Here is a 17,606-nt window from a genome sequence, read left to right as displayed (position 1 = left end):
GAATTTGAAAACCAAAGAAATTCAACCTTCCATATCTCAATAACTATAATCACTAAAACAATGCTATTTATTCCAGTTACAGAGCAGACTTTTCTCTACAATTCGGTAAAGAGTACATTGAAATCTGAACAATACGAAGGGAGATGTAGAGGTTTGAAATTTGATCGATTTACAAAACCTCCAAAATTTAACCTTCTATTTCTCAATAATTGTTATCACTAAAACAATGCTATTTATACCGGTTATAGACTAAACCATTCCCTACAATTCGGTAATGAATACATTGAAATCTGAACAATATGAAGAGAGATGTAGAGGTTTGAAATTTGATCGATTTACAAAATCTCCAAAATTTAACCTTCTATTTCTCAATAATTGTTATCACTAAAACAATGCTATTTATACCGGTTATAGACTAAACCATTCCCTACAATTCGGTAATGAATTCATTGAAATCTGAACAATACGAAGGGAGATGTAGAGGTTTGAAATTTGATCGATTTACAAAACCTCCAAAATTTAACCTTCTATTTCTCAATAATTGTTATCACTAAAACAATGCTATTTATACCGGTTATAGACTAAACCATTCCCTACAATTCGGTAATGAATTCATTGAAATCTGAACAATACGAAGGGAGATGTAGAGGTTTGAAATTTGATCGATTTACAAAACCTCCAAAATTTAACCTTTTATTTCTCAATAATTGTTATCACTAAAACAATGCTATTTATACCGGTTATAGACTAAACCATTCCCTACAATTCGGTAATGAATTCATTGAAATCTGAACAATACGAAGGGAGATGTAGAGGTTTGAAATTTGATCGATTTACAAAACCTCCAAAATTTAACCTTCTATTTCTCAATAATTGTTATCACTAAAACAATGCTATTTATACCGGTTATAGACTAAACCATTCCCTACAATTCGGTAATGAATTCATTGAAATCTGAACAATACGAAGGGAGATGTAGAGGTTTGAAATTTGATCGATTTACAAAACCTCCAAAATTTAACCTTCTATTTTTCAATAATTGTTATCACTAAAACAATGCTATTTATACCGGTTATAGACTAAACCATTCCCTACAATTCGGTAATGAATTCATTGAAATCTGAACAATATGAAGAGAGATACAAAGGATCGAAATTTGAACAAATTCAAATACATCAAAAATTTAACCTTATATATCTCATAAACTATATTAACTAGAACATAGCTAATTATACCAGTGATAGAGAAAAACTTGTCTCTACAATTCGGTAAAGAATTCATTGAAATCTGAACCAGGCGAAGCGAGATACAAAGATTTGAATTTTGAACGATTTACAAAACCACTAAAATTTACCGTTCTATATCTCAATAACTTTTATAAATAAAATAATGATATTTATACCAGTTATAGAGTGGATATTTCTCTACAATTCAGTAATGGATTCATTAAAAATTTATTTGAAAAATAGCTAAGAGTATTTAATCTTGACAAAAAAAGTCAGGGTTTGTTTGTCAGTAGGTGAACACAATCAAAGATAGACAATAACAAAGCTTTGCGGGTTCTAAAATATAATTAATTTTGTTCCAGTAGTTATCGTACTGGATTCCCACGTGGAAATCCCGGGTTTGAATCTAGCTGCTAGCCCTTAGTTGTTTAACGTAACAGGAGAACACTGTCTGGAGGCTGGCAGTGCCCAGAAAAGAAGCGGAAGGATCAATGGGCGTTGACGTGTTTTAAATTAAAAATAAATAAATTTAAAAAAATGTATTAAAAAATTATTGAGAGAAAATGATTCCGTTCTGCGAATGTTTAGTGATTCCAAGGTTTATTCACATGAATAAAAGTTCTTTGTAATATTGATAGTCCAAGATTAGATTCCTTTCATGGTATATCTCTTATCGTGGCTTAACTGGAAAATATTGGAACTTGTGTGTGAACTTGCCCAGCTATCGCAACTGCAAACAATATTGGAGGGAGTAAACGGGGAAAGTGAGTTGATACGATGTCAATCAAGGTCAGGTCGAGTTATGTAACTCCTCAGTTACACTGTACTATACTTTCTTTTATCTCATAGATTGAAGTATTGCGTCTATGTATCAAGTTTTGGACACAAATAACAGTTTTGCAAGTGTTCTAAATATGGTGTTTTTCTATCTAAATAAGTTTCTATTAAAAATTGAATTCAAAATTCAATTTTAAACGAAATGATTTCCTGTTTCTTGGCAGATGCCATCAAATGATTACTATCTTTTAGCAGACAAATCGGACCAAGTGTTTTTATAAAATATTTTAGAATTTGAGGTTTTACCAAAAATTTACGTTTTCAGCACTTCCGAATTTGTTTTTAGGCAGCTTAAAGAGGCTGCAAGAAACCTTTAACACTAAACCTACCACGACCGGTCAATTGACGTTTTTTTAAATTTGATTTAAATTTTCTAATTACAGCGTCATAATACCGCCATTAAACTTCACGACTTTTCCTAAAATATGTGTACAATTGTTTTTTTAATATTCACTTCTTTTCCTAATATTTGATTTTTGAGAAAAATTTGTAGTCTGTCTTAACTACCACGACCGGTCATTTGACCGGCCGAATATTTTCATTTTATTTACTTATTATTTAATTATTTAATATTTTATTTTATTTATTTATTTTATTTTTGTAACAGAATTCTCTCAAAAACTCAATTTGATAATGCATTTATCGGATTATTGTTTGCATGTGGTGCATATGAGGCGCAAAATGTACGATATTGCCCAGCATTCTTCTCAAACACTGAGCAGAAATTTATAGACGGAAATTATGAGGTTTATTCGAGTGGATCAAAGAAATAATCGTTTACAAACCGATAAATTTGCTTTGATTTCTAAATTTTGGAACAAATTCGTAGAGAACAGTCAAAACTGTTCTAACCAAGAGCATATATCTCTTCCAAGGACGTTTGTTCCCAACAAAGTCAAGATGCAGATTTACTCAGTACATGCCAAATAAACCGGACAAATTTGGTATCAAATCTTGGCTAGCGTTCGATGCAATAAAAGGCTTTCCATTTTTGGGAAAACGTGAAACCAGAGAACCTATAGTTCCGCTAGGGGAGTTGGTCGCTCTGAAATTAGCAGAAATGTATACAGCTCGTGGGAGAAATGTAACCGTGGAAAATCTCGGAGATGGCCTCAACAAATAGTTTTCAATATCCTAGACTTAGCCCCGGGATAAATGCATGGATTTTGTATCAAAAACTACCGGAAGTGAAATTTCAAGGCAAAATTTGTGTTACCATTGCAAAAACATGACAAATATTAGTACACGAACCAAATGGTCGGAAAATAGCCAAATAAGACACTGCAAAGGCAATAAGACTAAAAAATGCTGTCTAAAACATAAAACCTAAGTATGCGGGAAATTTGCAATTGAGAAGCCTATAATTATAAAAAATTATGCAAAAAAGAGTAAAATCTACGAGATTTATTTTTAAACAAAAGAAACTATGTTTTTTTATTGTTAAATAATTATTATCTTCATTCTAAAATAAGAAATTTAAGTAATTTTAAAGTCCGGTCATTTGACCGGTCACGGTAGGAATAGTTAGGCTTAAATGTCGGTAGGTTTAGTGTTAAATTCAACTTAAATTTTAGACGTCTCTCTAGACTGCTTGATGTCCACATGTCCGCTTTTACTAATCATTCAAATACTGAAGACTAATTTACATCTTCTTACTGAGAGTATTGTGAACGTACGAACCGAAACTGTTGGGAACTACTGAGGCGTTCAAATCTAAAACTGTAAATCAAACCATCAAATCCAAAATCCTCCGCAATATTCCTGTACCTTTCTGTAACCGACCTTAATCCACTCACAGATCTCAATATTCCTTTCCAGATCTTCCTGGTCTGGAACTATTTACCTCAGATTCCACGCTGAGCTCCTAATCTCACTCAAATTCTTTAATTATTAATTGCCCTTTAGAACCTTTATTAATTGCCTATTATATAGAAGGCAACAATAGAGCCAACGAGTTGGTTTATGTAGAATCCCTCACCACGGTTCTATGCCCCGAACCACAGCGCTTGCATACATGAAATAATTTTGAGAACTGAGAAATTAAAATTTAAAAAATGGGGGATTTGTATAAGCATTGGAAGAACAACGTAAAATGTAGCCACACTAAAAAGATTATAAAAACGTTTAGTAAGGTAGACACGATTTATCTACTGAGAAGGATGAAATAAAAGTCTGGGCTAATTGAAAAGGGATTGGCCAAAATACATATAAGTGTAAGCTCTAAATGCCAAAATTTCAGCTCCATCTTACGTCTATTTTATAACACTTAAAATCACTCAATTGGGAATTTCAAGACAATAAACTCAAAAATAACTCAAAACAAAACACAGAAAATAAGTTCATGTAATTTAGGAAACATTCTTCAGCAAACAGACAATCAAACGATCAGCTTTCTTGCGTTCTATATACAGAGCATCCATCAAGATTTACGGGGAATGTCGGTGTGGAGAAAAAGAACATTGCTGACGCCAACCATCTGGTGTTGGACGTTACATATTAAAAACAGAGACAAAATCTGGAAGGCAATTTTGAAGAAAGACATAGACCAACCGACTAACTTACAGGTATTATCATTAAACGGTGTCAGAGACGTCATAAAAGCCAATTAAAATCATATAAACACTAACAGAAGTTGAATTTAAAAATTATCTTTAATTATAATGGCTAATCTGCAACATCAGAAAGTAATTTTTATTACTTTGTAATTATTATTAAAGAAGCAATGTACAGCACGGTAATAAAATAATAAAATATATAATAAATAATTTAAATAAAACAAGTATTTAAGAAAATTGCAGTTCTGGTACAAGACAAAACAAAAATAAATTTAAAAGTGTTATTACGATGGGTGTAATTCAGTAATAAATTAGTTTCCTATTTTAGGATAATAGAAAGAAATACAAAGAACATTTATCTAATACTAATTGATAGCGATAATGTCAAACATATCAGGTTTATTTAATTAAATCACGAAAATTATTGTGTAATCGATAAATAAACTGGTATTTAGCTAAAAAAGATAATTTAAAGTCCCATCTGGGAAACTTTCAGAAAATGATTACTAAGAGATGCTTGTGTTTAAAGACGAATTTTGATCCACCTTCTAAAAACTAACCACTGCAATTTACATTTGCTTTCCAACCATGTTGGATATACCTACAAAGTTGTTGACATAAAAGGAAATTGTGAAATGAGACGCTTTAGCTCTAAAGAATGCAAGGAGAATGAGATTCCTAAATTTTATACTCTCTTCTCATAACCGAGAAATTTTCCTACATTAATAAAAAGCACAAGAGAGTTGGCAAGATTGTTTTTTAGATTAAATATTTGTTCCTAAAAATATACTTGTTAAAATTATCCTATAGCAACATACGCTTAAGGATGGAAAGACAAAAAAATTATCACGTTGTCGTAAAAAGCAATAAATTCTTGATAAATATAAAGAATTTTTTTACAGCTTTATTTAGTAACTTCACTAAACTATAATTCCTTTAATTAAAAACCATCAAAAAGATCAGATAGTTTATATGAAATCAAACAAATACGATAATAACAATTAGACAATAAAGGCGACAAAGAATAATTTGGAACTTCTTCTAACGCGTTATAGTTGAGTTTCAGATTTGGTGCTTAAGAAACGAATGACAAGATAGGAAAATGACCCTGGTTGTAAAAAAAAAAAAATCTGAAATAAAATAAAAGGAGACTGTAAATGTTTTTTGTATTTGAAGAAGCACCACACTAATCACTAAGTAGTCCAGACATCGAGACTTTGTTTAAACGAAATATCAAGAAAATAAAATTATCAAAAAATTCGTATTAAAATGGTAGCAGTTCTTGACCAGTTGTTGATATTATTTTTTTAGCAATTTTTCAGTTTTGGTCATTTTGTAAGTGACTATATTTAGTTCATCTTCAACTAGATCAAGAGATCTGGATGGTTACAAATTCATTATGGAGAAACTCAATATATTATTCATAATTCGAGTAAAAAATAATTTAAAACATAATTATTTAGAAAACTGTAGAGTATATACGAGTAAGTTTTTAAGTTACCCTCTATAGTTTTTCAGATCAATAATGATTTATATTATTTGAAAATAGAATCATGAATAATGTCTTAGTTTCTGCATGATAATTTGTTAACACACAGATCTCCACTTTTTTTACTTTTCTAGCCCTGGAGATGAACTAAAATATAGTTAGAAACGTTGACTTAAAGACGTTACCTAACAGCAGAAGTAGATGGGTTTAGATCTAGAGAGAAACCGTTCATTCTATTTTCTGAAACGTCTAATTCGCAATTAAAAAATATTTAAAAAGTTCAATAGAAAATTTTGTATGCGTTTTTGATTGTTCAAAAAAGAACTAAAAGAATAGATTCAACATTCTAATTAATCCAAACAATTCTTAAACTTTTTTTCTAATGAGATACAATGAATGAAACAAGGTGAAATGAGATGTGTACATATTAAGATCATTTTTACTTACTTAATTACAAAGATGAAAGAGCAGCATTAATTAAGAATAAAATCAAGCATTAAAATGCTTACCTGCAAAGAAAAAACATTATTATGTATTGTCAAAATGGGCAGTTCATCAAGTTAAAGTAGTTCAAACTTTAAATTCATTTTCAAATGTTCCTATTTGTGAAAGAGCTTAAAAGAAAGTTCATAGAGGGCTCTCCCTGCAAAGAACTATACAGTTCTTGTCTTGTTGTAACTAATCCAAAGCTGGTTCGGTGGTAGGGAGTACTAATTACATATAAATTTCCTGCTAAATATATTGCCTCGTGTTCCGCTCTTTTTGAGGTTAGGAAGTGTAGTGAAGTTTTGCCAATGTAGATTAACAAAATAAGGTTACTAGTAAAGAGTTTTATTGTGTTCTAAACAACAATTTGTAAGCATATTTCTTTTAAACTTAGATCATATTCATCTACGTAATTACTTCGTCAAAATAGGCTCAACATCCAGGGAGGCACGATATACGTAAATTAGTATTGCGCAACCATCTACAGCAACTTTGGTATGAGATTTGTGAGAGGTATGCAGTCCTTTTTTGTTGAGTTCAAAGTTAAACTTATTTGTCTAATATGAAATTATTAAAATCAAGCCTATTAATAATCATTGCTATATATTATCTATTGTATTTAGTCAATTTTTTGTAACTTTTCTTTAAAATGAGTGATAGGCCATTGGAAGTCATACTCCTTTTGTAAAAGAATAATTTTACTTGTAGTTTCTTATCGATTCTGATTTAGTTTTATTATTTATTTAGCTTATTGGTCTATTCTCACTAAAGAATATTTCAATTTGAATTTAATTGCCTGTTGTGATAAATATATACATAGTTTTATAGAAGACAGCTTTAATTATGTCCTAACCTCATTTGTGGAAGATTGAGATTCCAGCTTCGTACACCATTGGATCACTTTTTATCTCTTCATCAGAACACAAAGCACTAATTGAGCACCAAATGTCCACTGTAATTCACAACACCTGAAACGAATGAATAAAAATTCCTTAAAAAGGATATATTGGATTAAGGTGAAATTCTGAGAGAATCCTAACTCACGTAGGTAATTTTCTTTATTTTAAAGTAAAAAGTCATTAAAAAAGGAAAAAGAAACCAGTAAAATTAAGTTATTAGAGTTTCTAAAGGATTTGAGTTCAAGATGTGATCATAATGTGCGTGAATTTTGAAACTATTTCTGCATAACTAATCAATTTTTACTCGAAACTTACATTTTATGCTTTTTAAAGAAAAAGATTTCAGCTCCAGGCAAGCTTAAACAATTGCCACTAGCTTTACACGTCCCAGAAGCTGTTATTTGATTGCTAAAATGAAGCATATTGCAAAAAAGAATTCATTAATCCCGATTTGAAGAAAATAGTGGTGATGCAGTTTTGTCACAAGTTAAGTAGTAACCTATTAAAATGTTTAAAACGAGATTATTTTAAGATGTAGATTATTTTGAGTTGCCCAAGTTTTTCTTATTATATAAGATAATTATAAGTAATCTAACAGTTAAGTTAAAAGTAAAATAGCTCCTGGCAAGATTGAACAAATATTCGAAATGTATTTAATTTCTAAATGTTTGATAACTTGATTTTTGTTATTATCAATTTCTAATTTTTGTTCTTTGAAGCTATTTTGCTTTCAAACCTTGAGCCCAAATTATTTTAGAGAATTTTTCAATGTTCTATTATGAAATCGATATAATTTATATCAATAATTACATAAATTAAGATGCATGACTTTTGAATTGATTTAATGATTAATACCTATTTTGCCTTTTTCTTTATATAAATGACTGATATAGATTTCAAATTTAAAGATTCGCCGTTATCATCCAATTTAATATATTCATCTCTTTTAAAAAAGTAATTTCTCATTAAATCTTTTTTAATTTATTAAAGTAATATTAAACTAAATCTTTTTCCAAATTGGAATCACCAGAATTGAACTTAAGATTCCAGATGGAAGATCCGCCATTAGAAGTTATTCTCTTATATAAAAAATAATTTTAGTCAAGTTTTACATCAATTCTGATTTAGTTTTATTATTTCTATAGCTAATTGGACTATTCTTGCAAAGAATAGTTCAATTTGAATTAAAATCTTATATGATAAAATTATTAAATATATACTTACACAAAAAACTATCCTCACTTGGCCAAAGAAACGTCACGAAACTGAAGGATGGGGCAACGAAACGGATACAATAGTTCACATCATTTGATAAATTTAACTGATTCAAAAAAAGTTGCTCTCAGTTTCGACAAAAAAAAAAGAAGCAATTAATTAATAACAATTTATTAATTAGTAATTCTTTCTTAAATTTTTTTTTTTCAGAATTTTTCTGATTTACAAGGAATTAAAATTTTGAATTATTTTAATAAAATTAGTTAAATTTTTTATTTTCAATATTATTTATCCAAGTTTTTAAAAAAATTTTAATGTGTTATATTATTTTTTGGTAGCTCTTAGGCTTAGGAAATGAAAAGCAGCCATGTTTGTTTAATGACGTAGTTATGTACTTCAATTTATACTAATGAGGCGAATGTTAAGAATATAAGCTGAACTTGAATTTACTTTAATAATTATTATTAATCGAATGATCCTCACAGATTTATCTGGTATGTACATTTTTACTGAATTATTCTTAGTATTTTTTGATACGCATGCTCTTTGAATAATTTTTAAAACAATTTAATATCATTGCATTTTTGACCATTAAATGATGATGTATTAAAGGTACTAAAAAAACATTTTTTTTCTGTAATGCTTTTTATGTACGTGCCTCAGTTTTGAGTTACAGCTTTACAAACTTATTTTTTAAATCGAATTTTATGAGAAAGTTGCTAGAAAACTAGTAACCATTTTCAGCTTGAGCTCTGCTAAATTTATTGGTTAAATCATTTGTAAAATAGTTCCAATAAGGCATAGTTTTCTACGTAAGATTTCTATTCTATCCAAAAGAACATTCTTTGCTTGTAATTATAAACAAATAATTGGTCCTTAAACCTATTCATCATGCTTAATTTTAGAACTCTCTTGTGCTATCCATAAATTACTTTTTTCTTGCAGTTTTCAATAGTCACTTATAGATACTTTCAAGATAAATTGATGCTAGTTTAAATGTAAAGAGGTGATTGTTTTACCACAATTTGATGATCAAGATTTCATTTGATTTATGACATCCACTTTATTGTAACTACAAACTGTCTTTGGGATTATGCCAACGTTCTAGTTTATAATTTGATCTATAGACTTATTATGCATACGTTATATTTTTCATTTTAGCTGAACCTAATAAATGAAATCTTTCGCAGTCTAACAGAACTTTTGGCAAGATGTACACTAAGTATTTAATTTTCTAGTTTTTTTTTGTTGTTTAGAATTTAGGTATAAATAAACTTTTAATAGTCCTTATTCTTTATAAAGAAATATAAATTTCGAAAACTGAAAACAAACAGGAAATGTTCATACATATGGTTTAACTTGAATAAATTCAGTGATTAATTTAAAGTAGTTAATCGATTTCAAGTAAGTTTTGGACAAATACTTCTTCGTAATATTTTATTATTAATTTAAAAAAATAATAATGAATTTTTAGTTCGTTATTTTTAATTTTAGATTTTAATGAACTCTGTCCCTTTTTGTTTTACCTTTCTGTAAAGATTGGCATAAGAAAATCATGTTGGAATAAATACTAATTTGTATTTTTCCGATTTAATTGTCTTAATAATTTAAAATAAGTGCGTCTTTTTCCCAAAGCAAGTTCGAAAATAACATGTTCATTAGTCCTGCTTTAATGATTGTTTGTATATTCGCAGTGGTGTTGAACGAGGGTTAAAGAACAATTTGCTGTTTACTTCCTTAAGAGCTGAACAAAATGAGTTCAAGAACATTTGTTGTTTACTTCCTTAAGAGCTGAACACAAGGTTTCATCATCTTTAAGCATTTTGAGAATTAAATTTGGGTCATTCATTGGAACTCAATAAAGTTTGGTCAAGTGGAACATTTTCGACATAGGTATTGAAAAAAATAATTTTTTGGTAACTAATATCAGCCAGCTTTTTCTACCAATTGTTTTATTCCAGGCGTTTTCGAAGCGTTAAATTAGCTTCACCTCAAATTTAAATTATTGGTAATTTTCAATATTTGAATTCACTTTTAGTTAAGTTTATTCTTGAGATTTACAACTCAGGCAAACTATACTTAGTTGCGGGTAACCTATTATTTCAAGATCATGTAACAGCTGCAGTTCTTTTATTAAGAGGCTTAAACGCTTAGTGCTGCTACAATTCTGAAAGAACAATTAGCTTTTTGAGTTCTTTTATTTGAAAATATTCTACATCCTGTTGCGTTTTTGCCCTATGTGATTTTGCGCCATATTTAAGCCGTTAAATTAGTTTTATTTTATTATTTAAGCGTACTTAACTTCTTGTTTTTCTTTTATGACGTTACACTTGAATGTTTTAAAAGTTGTTATTATATAAAGTATCACTTGATACAGCACTCGCATTTATTATTTCTAAAATTAAAATTTGCTTTTTTAAATAGTTTTATTAAATCATATCTTTTTTATTGTTATAAGAGAGCTAAATCTCAGATAACCGTTTAACGATTGCCTTAATGGATTGATTGTTTTAAATAGAGTGCTCGGTTTGTACTTATGCGTTTTAACTATTAATCTAGGTACTGCCATTTAATTCAAAACTATATTCTTGCTATTCAAACAAATTTCGTTGGTGAATTTTAGGTTATTGAGTCATTCACCATCAATTTTTAGACTTATGTCTCCGCCGCTTTTAACGCAGCATTGAAGGTTTTGGTAGGTAGATTTCCTCATTTCATTTCATGATCTTGTTTTGACGTGGATTTATTTCTATATATGTGTTCATCTTTTAATCAATCTGTTAGGCAGTAGGAGGTATTTTCTGTCCGTGGCAGAGCACACTGGCTAGGCAGCTGACGATGTTGATACTGTAACTCTCAATTTATGTTCTAGATTGAGAAGTAGCTTTGCTTCTAATTTAGACTACATTTTACATAACCTGACAACCGTTAATTATCAATTAGTGTGGCCAAACAAACTAGTTTGGTTTGGAGCCTTTTTTTATACCATGATGCAAAGAAGTAAAGGAGAAGCCTCGGTTAATAATTGTACTACACCATATATCAGTGGTTTGCCAGTTGTTTTCTTGTAATTTTATGTGCGTCAGTCTAATATACAGTAGAAGAGAATCTCTACTTGTGTGGCGTGGGTGGTAAATACTGTCTTTTCTAATGTCGTGTTTATGTATCGGATTTGCTGCCAACGTACTGGAGGAAATTAGACGGTCGTAATGTGTGTTAGCCAAGCAGTGAGTGCACTACTGGCAGTAATAACACTGTTATTTGATGGGGAGGTTGTTTGATAGTGGAAACGAGCGTAAACAATGTTATTTTATACGCTATAATATTATTGGCCAATGTCAATATAAAACTAGTTTTATGCCTTTACCGTATCTTTACTTTTTTTTTTCTGATTTATGTTTTTTCTTTTCTGTATTCTATAAGTTTTTTTTAAACTTTCGTTCAAGTTTGAAATAAATATCAGTGAGTGGAATATCTAAATGTATCAACTTACAACTCCCTAGTATTTTTAGCGTTACGGTTACGTTTTCAATCAACCACTTTTACTGTATCTTTCCCCTTTCTACAGACGGAATTACTGTCTCATTATTGTGAAAAGTGAGTTTTCAAAGGGAATACATTATTAAATTTATCATGCTATTTGTTTTTTAATCAAAAATACATTTTTAATTGATAATTTTTTGAGAAAAATTTTGTTTTAAGTAGATTTTTGGGGAAAACAGTAAACTCTAAAATTGAACCAGAGTTTTATGATGCATTTGTGGTAGCTTTTAGCTCAGTGTTCTAAAACTTCATTCACAAAAATGTCATTTCTTTAATTCTTTCTTTTCGAAAGGAAATTATACGACTCGTTGCTTAAAATCTGAGGCAGAAATTGAATATATGATATAACTAACTGCATAATACAATCTATAACTAACTTAAAAACAACTTCTTTTAATTCTTTGAACTAAAATGTTTTGTTATATTAACATACCTGCATAAATCTTTTTAACAATGTTATGGCGGCTTCACAAACTTTTTGGAACTATTTCTGATATTGTTTGTTTTGATATTATCCTAGAAGTTGCTCTGGTGGTTGAGTCACCATTCGCCAGAAAGCGAATCGTGACTGGCCCAACCTGAGAGAAACTAGGATTGTTTCCCAGAAATTCGTGTGCTGCTTGGTGGTTCCCCTCCCCCACCCAACCATCTGAAGTTTAATGTTCGAAATCACTGCGGGAATTCCGTGGTATCTTCAAATCTTGATTTACAATTTTACAAAGTGGGAATGCAGATCCCTCTGATAAAAACTGTCGTGTCCACCAACGTCTTATTATTCTGTTTATATTTTCAAAAATAAGAAATAACTGATACAGATACCAACTCATAGGCAGCTATGGCGGAACATGTTCTAGTTCAAACTTGGACATGTTTACGGGTGTAATCTAGAAATTGTTTCAGTCAGCAGACAAAATTGTCGATTGTCTCTTTAGTGCAGTTTTTGTCTTAACTTGTTTGGGTCACGGAATAAGGCTTCAGCTTAAAAATTAATGTTACATTTGTTCATTTATTATTATTAATTTTAAACTAAATGAATTCTAATTTAAATTTGAAAATTTTCTATATTTAAAATACTCAAGATAATAATTTCAGTATGATAACGTTGAGAAGCACAAAATAAAAGTAGTTTTCTCAAGTTTTAACTTTTGTTTCTTTCAATTACTTTCTGAAGCATCAGCTGTTGGTCTGGCTAGTACACCTGTTCTTCCATACAAGTATCCTGTCCTACAAAAAAATAATAGAAAAATCAGGTTTTACTAATCTATTTTTAGCTCCCACGGTCGGTATACCTAAATAAGAGTAGATGCGAGAAATATAATTATTACTTTCACTTTTTTTTTCTTTCTTTTTTGCAAAGACACCATGAATTTATAATAAAATTTTATTGAACATAACTTTGTTCAAAAATTTAATTTTGTTTTACTCATTTTGAGGTATTTTTTTTTTTAATTGAATTCATCTTTGTTGTAAAGGATTTAAAGTTTGAAATTTACTTTTTCCCATATTACGTGTAAAACTAATTCCGATAAATTATTATATATTGTACAATAGCTAAAAATTTATTTAAGTCGACAGTGCTGGACAATATCTTTGATTTTATCTATCGTAGCAGGCATGTTTATTGTATCCCTGTCCAGTTTTCGGACATTCACCCATTATCAGAGCTAGAATAATCAGTTTGATGTAGATCTTTCGATTTCTCATCGTTTCCGACTCTCACTATACTTTCGTACACTTAAAATGACTAGGATTATTTTAACTTTTTAAATTCTATCTTTTAGTTGCATAATCACATATTTTGTTCCTATAATGGTTTCCTTATTTTTTTGTATCAGAAACTCTTGCTACCCAACAAAATATAGCAGCAGAATTGATTTAATGATTCAATTTCATACTCGCAGAATAAACAGAAGTAAAAAAAAAATAGTAATTTTGTTCGCATTTACCTGGTGTGTTGAGTTGTTTCTCATCATTAGTGTGAAACCATCACTTCTGAAAGATGCGCCTCAGTGACGGCGAACACTTTATTACAAAACCTAATGTGTGCTCAACGACCCAGCTCGGTTATTCTTGCTGGATATTCTTTTCCATATTTATTATTACTTCATTACTTTCCATAAATATTGTTTAGTGATGCACAATCGTGATGATTTATACACCCTTAATATAATGAATGGTCTTATCAAAATATCAGATTTTAGCGTAGATGTGAGCAGATAATCGTCTCCTAACGATTTTATAGTTCTATTCGGTTCAGGTGGTCCTAAATTTATAGTATTCAAACTCCTATTCAACTATTACATTATTTCTATTTATTTATGAATTATTTGTATTTATTTAAACTTTCATAGCTATACGAAAAGTATTAAAAGTGAATCTGCACAAGGTTCGTGAAATATGTCTTGAAAACGTGGGAATTTTCCTCTTAGTGGAGGAACTCTACTTCAGAGTGAGTACTGGTTGGTTCTCTTAAGAAAGATAGTCGCTAAGCCAGTGGCATTTCAGTCTTCTAGAAGGATTGTTTCGGCTTGTGTATGAGAAGAGTCTATGAATGAATGAATCAGGATGGAAGGAAATAGGGTCTTCTGCCTTGTCAAATGGGTAAATGGGTGCAGGCCCGGATTTTCCTACAGGCTAACTAGGCTTCAGCCTAGGGCCTCAAGATCAAGAGGGGCCTACATTCAAATTGTTAGCAAAATTAAATTACACCATTCTAAAAACAGTACCAATAACCGGGCGCCAATAACCTTAGATGTTGACGCGCCTTAAATCATTAAAAAAAAAAAAAACAGTACCAATAACAACATGTTTCATTTAATACATTGATATATATCACAGTAGTGATGTATTTTATTATCTCTCATGTAATTTACAAACTTAAAAGTGGGAGGTGAAAGGGCCTCATAAGTGGAATAGCCTAGGGCCTTTTTTCATCTAAATCCGGCCCTGAATGTGTGTAATTGTTGGTTTTATTTCATCAGGAACATTACTTTTCGAATCTAGGGTGAAACTAAAAGTCTTTGCAGTTATTTATGTTTTACTTCATTGAGCACTAAAAATTAAAACCTAAACCAATTGTATTTTTCAAAGTATAATCCATTCTTCTCCATCTTTGTGCCAAATTCACTTCTTCTTTTGGTATCCTGTATTGGTTAACGTCCATGAGAGGCTAAGAATCCGGAGAGCTTTATTATTATTTGTAAAATTTTAAGTATTATTGAAAATGAGCATGTTAAGGAGCTGAATTGTGTAAAAGAAAGTTGTTTGACCCTATCATATCAGATTTTTAATGTTTTTGTAGGTCGTAAGCTTTTTTTTTTCAACAGAAATGTTTTAATTTCTAACCTAATTTTTGTTCCCCTTCAGTTTGAAGTGTACTATCTCCTACTGTGTGGACGTAATAGGTTTTATTGTTGTGCCTCGATGATTAGAGAGGCGGAGACTTGAAGGTTCTATGTCCAGGTATGCTGGTAGCGTTCTCTCTCCCATGTACGTCTCTTATTGTACCTGAAGAGGAAGATGTATTTGACTCATTGTTATCAATTATCCTGCTGGGTAGCATTAACCTTCCTCCTCCATTCTTCTTCTTCAGCGACTAATTCTACTGATCTACAATCAAACTTGCCTGGAGTAGTAACTTGCTGGGGTAATATAGGTACCTTTTAAATCTAAAAAAAAAAACTCGCTTCAGGTAAGTGATACTAGGATACTCTGTACATGGCTGATATATTCTCTCATCATCCGTATTCTCTGGTGGAGCGTGCGTGGCAACTATCCAGTCGTGTCTCATTTAAAAATTCCTTTACGAATCTTTCTTTGTCTCTATTTTTCAGTTCGTCTCTTATTATGGGCCTCCTACTAATACTTTAACCTTGATCCTTTCCTTTATTATTGTTTTGGCTCTGTTTTGTATCATACGTATGCTTATACCCCTAAAAAGACACTCCAAAATGATCATTTTGGATAATTTTAAAAGTTCCAGTTGTCCTAGTAACAAATAAGTTAAAGATTAGTGGTGGGTGTAAAAGAACTTAAGCTTGACTTGGGAAAATACTCGAATAGAGCGCTCGCATTGTCAAGAAGAAGCTGGATAAAGCTTGCTTACTGACTCTAAATTGTGATAATATTCTTGTTGCTGATAGCGTGTTGCTGCTTTACAGAAAAAGTTTAATTAACTATTAAATCCTCTAGGAAATTAATGGAGGGAACTCGTTTAGAACCTTCTTAACCATTAAATATTTCAAGACCGGAAATGATAAAATACTTTTACGTACAAATTAATAGTGTAATTATCCTGTCTGCAATAAGGAGAGAGGGGTAACTATCTCATCGCTGAGATAAATCAAAGGAAAAATAAATAAGCAAGCTGTTGATAAAAATTAATTTATTAAAATTATTCAGGAAAAAAAAGGAAGCAATTTCAGCAATTAATTTTTTAGTTAATAACGGGAGAGAAACAGACTCTTTGATCTTCCTTTAATTTTTTACTTATTAATTTCTTTACTCGTGCAGGAAATTTCTTGATTTCTTTTTTTCTTTTTATTAATATTTTGTTCAAAGCAACTGCGAGGTTTGTAGTCTCTAAATATTCGTCTAAAAATGCCAACATTTTGCAGTGTTTGGGGATACGTCCAGAGAGTACTAGATGAAATGTTTTTGTAAGTATTAATGAGCGGAATACCTGACGGAGAGGGACCTTGATTTCAATTTGGAAGGATAATGTGGATAGCGAATTTTGGCAACAATTGGTGGCTCTAAATGTTTTATATTCAGTTAGGAATGATTAGCAATTCTGTCATAGTGTAGAGAAGTCCCGGTCAAATTTGATGTTTTACTTATTTCTTTTCTGGTTTTCTCAACCTTCTTGCGCTTTTTTGAATGGATTATTTCAGTTTTTGATATTGTCTTGATAATAGTTCCTACGAATTCTCTTTTAAACTTAGCAGACACTGCAAATAATAATTTTAAGAAAAAATTATTTAATTCTAATTGTATTGATCTTCTCTAAAGTGGGATTGAAGAAGGATCTGAAGATTGGATGCTATTTAATTTCAATTATTCTGTATATATAGATGTAAAAAGTCAACTCTTTGAATGGGTTATGTAAGTTAAAAAAATAAAGAATTGATTGATTCTCTGTAGTGGCATTTCAGTGTTATCAGCAGTCTTTACCTGAAATAGATTCGTCTTTTAAAATACTATTTTCTTCTTGCAGGATTGTTTTCCTCTTTATGACGATGGAAAAATCTATTTATTGGGTTTAGGGAGTTGCTAAATAATATGTTCCACTAGGAGATTCGGGTTAAAATTAGAATTCCCAACTGTCCTTATATTTTTTTTCTTATCAAGGGCGCTT

General features: G+C 30.4%; 1 protein-coding gene across 7 annotated transcripts in view; it reads left to right on the top strand.

Annotated features, from left to right (window-relative positions):
• spir (spire type actin nucleation factor) overlaps positions 1 to 17,606 on the top strand; it is a 252,872-nt gene that overhangs the window by 94,125 nt on the left and 141,141 nt on the right. Inside the window, exon 1 of one of the 7 annotated variants that reach the window (XM_074131884.1) lies at positions 10,575 to 10,600. The exons of 5 other annotated variants lie outside the window; for them this stretch is intronic. The gene's annotated coding sequence lies outside the window, so the exon portion shown is untranslated. Of the gene's footprint in view, positions 1 to 10,574; positions 10,601 to 17,606 lie in introns of those variants that run through there. One more of the 7 variants, XM_074131883.1, reaches the window with a different exon arrangement.

This window comes from Rhodnius prolixus, unplaced genomic scaffold, assembly GCF_049639745.1.
Source record: "Rhodnius prolixus isolate KJV_2025 unplaced genomic scaffold, Rpr scaffold_4, whole genome shotgun sequence".
In the NCBI taxonomy this organism is placed as follows: domain Eukaryota; kingdom Metazoa; phylum Arthropoda; class Insecta; order Hemiptera; family Reduviidae; genus Rhodnius; species Rhodnius prolixus.
Note: the sequence above shows the minus strand (reverse complement) of the source record. Positions and strands in the feature narration are given on the sequence as shown.